We start from the raw sequence: 4,121 nt of genomic DNA, 5'->3' as shown, positions 1-4,121 counted from the left end.
TTTTTTACATTCCAGCCTTTATCCCCCTCTGGGTCTACTCTCTGACAGTTACTCATCCCATTTCTCTTCCCCCATCTCCAAGAGGATGTCCCCACACCTTCTCACACACCCTCACACCCTGCCAGGTCTCCCTATTCCCTGGAGTCTCAAGTCTCTCAAGAGTTAGGTACATCTTCTCACAGTGAGTCCAGGAAAGGAAGTCCTCTACTGTATACGTGTTGGGTGCCTCAGACCAGCTAGTACATGCTGCTGCCTGGTGGGTGGCTCAGTGTCTGGGAGATCTCATGGTCCTGGTTTGTGGAGCTGCTGGTCTTCCTATGGGATCACCCTCTTCCTCGACTTCTACCAGCCTTTCCTTAATTCAGCCACAGGGGTCCCTGACTTCAAACTATCTGTTGGGTATAAGTCCCTGCTCCTGTTTCAGTCAGCTTCTTGTTTGGCCTTTAGGAGGGAAGCCATGCTAGGCTCCTGCCTGTAACTACATCATAACATCAGTAATAGTGTCAAGCCTTGGAGACTTCCCTTGAGCTGGATTCCCATATGGGCCTGTCACTGGACCTCCTTTCCCTGTCTCTTCTCCATTTTTCTTCCTGTAGTTCTTTTAGACAGGAACAATTCTGGGTCAGAGTTTTTGACTATGGGATGGCAACGCCATCCCTCCACTTGACGCCCTTTCTACTGGAGTTGGGTTCTACAAGTTCCCTCTCCCCACTGATGGGCATCTCATCTAAGGTCCCTCCCTTTGAGTCTTGAGATTCTCTCAACTCCCAGGTCTCTAGTACATTCTAGAGAGTCACCCTACCTCCCACCTCCTGAGTTTGTATATCTCCGTTCATTCTGCTGGCCTGTGAGGCTTCATTCTTGGTGCCCCCCGTACCTGGTCATGTTCCCCCTTTTTCCTGCCTCTCCCACTACCCTCTCCTACTTGTTTCCCTCCTTCCCTCTGTCCTCTACTTTCTTCTCCCTCCCAAGAGGGATTGAAGTATTTTCACTTGGCCCCTTCAGCTTCTTTACCTTCTTGACTTCTGTGGATTGCATTCCAGAAAGTCTGTATTTTTTGGCTAATATCTACTTATTAGTAACTGAGATACCTCACTCAGGATGATATTGTCTAGTTCCATCCATTTGCTTGTTGATGCCCTCATTTATTTATTTATTTATTTATTTATTTACTTTTGTGCAGCAAACTTTATTGACGGTATTCAGAGAATAGGAAGCGTCTCCTAGGCCCATACTGTTATTAGAGGGTCTGGGATGGAAACTCTGAGGGAGATTCTCAGTGTTTCAGTGTTGGGGACCGAGTTGGGACAGGGACTCCTCAGCATCTGAGAACCTCTCTCTTGCTCTCTGTGTCCTTGCTGGGGTAGGTGGCCCATGGTTTCTTATTCCGTGGAAGCCATGTAGGCTGTGAGGTCCACCACCTTGTTGCTGCAGCCCTATTCATTTGTCATACCAGGAAATGAACTTTATAACGTTGTCATTGAGAACAATGCCAGCTCCAGCATCAAAGGTGGAAGAGTGGGAGTTTCTGATGTATCCACAGGAGACAACCTGGTCCTTAGTGTAGCCTAGGGTGCCCTTCAGTGGGCCCTTGGATGCCTGCGTTACCACCTTCTTGATGTCACCATATTAGGCAGGTTTCTCCAGGCAGCATGTCAGATCCACAATGGATACATTAAGGGTAGGAACACAGAAGGCCATGCCAGTGAGCTTCCTGTTCAGCTCTAGAATGACCTTTCCCACAGCCTTGGCAGCACCAATGAATACAGGGATGATGTTCTTAGGCAGCCCTACAGTCATCATGCCACAACTTTCTACAGAGGCCATACACAGTCTTCTGAGTGGCAGTGATGGCATAAGTCTTTCCATAATGCCAAAGTTGTCATGGATGACCTTAGCCAGGGAGGTTAAGTAGTTGGTGGTGCAGGATGCACTGTTGACAATCTTGGGTGAGTTGTCATATTTCTCATAGTTCACACCCATCACAAACATGAAATCACCAGCAGAAGGGGCATAGATGATGACCCTTTTGGCTCCACCCTTCAAGTGGGCCCAGGCCTTCTCCATGGGAGTGAAGATTCCAGTAGACTCCAGAATATACTCAGCACCAGCATCACCCTATTCGATGTTAGCGGGATCTTGCTCCTGGAAGATGGTAATGGGCTTCCCATTGATAACAAGCTTCCCATTCTCAGCCTTGACTGTGCCATTGAATTTATCATGGGTAGCGTCATACTGGAATGTAGTTGAGTTCAATGGAGGGGTCGTTGATGGCAACAATCTCCACTTTGCCAAGTGCAGAGCAGAAGTGAGCTCTGGTAAACAGGTGCCCAATACAGCCAAATCTGTCACACCAACCTTCACCATCTTGTCTATGGGAAGAGGCTAGCACTGCACAATATGTGGCTGTCTCTGTAACAGGGAGGGACAGAGAGATGTCCCCATTCTTAATAGCTGAGTAGTATTCCATTGTGTAAATGAACCACATTTTTTTTTTGTATCCATTCTTCTGTTGTGGGACATCTGGGTTGTTTCCAGCTTCTGGCTATCACAAATAATGCCACTATGAATATAATGGAACACATGCCCTTGTGGCATGGTGGCCCATCTTCTGGGTATATGCCCAGGAGTGGTATAGGTGGGTCTTCAGGTAGACCTATTTCCAATTTTCTAAGGAACCTTCAAATTGATTTCCAGAGTTGTTGCACCAGTTTGCAATCCTACCAGCAATGGAGGAGTGTTCCTCTTCCTCTGCATTCTCAACAACATGTGCAGTCACCTTAGTTTTTGATCTTATCCATTCTGATTTTTGTAAGGTAGAATCTCAGGGTCATCTTAATTTGTATTTCTACTAAGGTCTCTGAATATTTCTTTAGGTGTTTCTTAGCCATTTGAGAGTCCTCTGTTGTGAATTCTCTGTTAGTATTATACCCTACCTTTTTGATTGGGTTGTTTGATTTTTGTGCAGGTTAGCTTCTGAAATTCTTTATGTATTTTGGATATTAACCCAATAAAAGAACTTCTGGGGGAATCACATCCCTTACCTCAAGTTATTTTAAAGAGCAATAGTAACAAAACAAACAAACAAACAAAACATCACGGTATTGGTACAGAGACAAACAGGTTGATCAATGAAATAGAATTGAAGACCCAGAAATTAAATCACACACCTATGGACATTTGATCTTTGACAAAGAAGCCAAAAATATACAATGGAAAAGAGAAAGCATCTTCCATAAATGGTGCTGGTCTAACTGGCAGTCAGTATGTAGAAAAATGAAAATAAATTCATTTTTGTTACCTTGCACAAAGCTCAAATCCAAGTGGATCAAGGACCTTGATATAAAACCAGATACACTGAACTTAATAGAAGAGAGTGGGAAAGACCCTCGAACTCAGGGGCATGGGGGGAAATTTCCTAAACAAAATTCTAATAGCTCAGGTTGTAAGATCAAGAATTGATAAATGGGACCTCAGGAAACTGAAAAGCTTCTGTAGGCAAAGGACATAGTTAATAGGATAAATCAGCAACCTACAGATTGGGGGAAAAAAAATTCACTAACCCTCAAATCTTATAGAGTGCTAATATTCAAAATTTCTTATCCTTATTATCTGGGGTTCCTCACCAGTAACAAAATTGTCTGCAGGAAGAAATACCTGTTTGGCATCTTTAAAGCAGAATTGTGAGTAATACTTTGCAAATTATATAGTTGATATCGAATATTTTTTATCTCTATTGTCCACCTCTTTAAATGCAAGCCATTTTTTCATGTACTCACTTGAAATGCATATTGTCAGAAATATCTATCTTAAATTGGAGCCTCATATAAATGATAAAGAGACAGAAGGGGGAGAAATATTCAGTAATCACAGGTACTTATTAACCAGTTTGTCTCCCCTTGCAAGAAATTCTAAAATTTAAGCACCATAGAGTCCTAGAACTATTGTATTTGTATTAGTAGACTACAAAAGTCCCAGATCAGGGATTAGGAAAGCTTTCAAGTTATTAGGAAAACCCTTTTAAGGAAGATCATAGCTATTAGACGACTGCTGAGAAAGTTGAGATTTGTTCGAAGAATCACTTAATTATCTTTCCTACTGCTGAAGCTCAAGTTTCCATA

General features: G+C 43.2%; 1 pseudogene; it reads right to left on the bottom strand.

The window, feature by feature from the left end:
• Nucleotides 1-1,629: 1,629 nt before the first annotated feature.
• Nucleotides 1,630-2,067, bottom strand: LOC116094838 (annotated as a pseudogene).
• Nucleotides 2,068-4,121: the final 2,054 nt, after the last annotated feature.

This window comes from Mastomys coucha, unplaced genomic scaffold (genome assembly GCF_008632895.1).
Source record: "Mastomys coucha isolate ucsf_1 unplaced genomic scaffold, UCSF_Mcou_1 pScaffold17, whole genome shotgun sequence".
NCBI lineage: Eukaryota > Metazoa > Chordata > Mammalia > Rodentia > Muridae > Mastomys > Mastomys coucha.
Note: the sequence above shows the minus strand (reverse complement) of the source record. Positions and strands in the feature narration are given on the sequence as shown.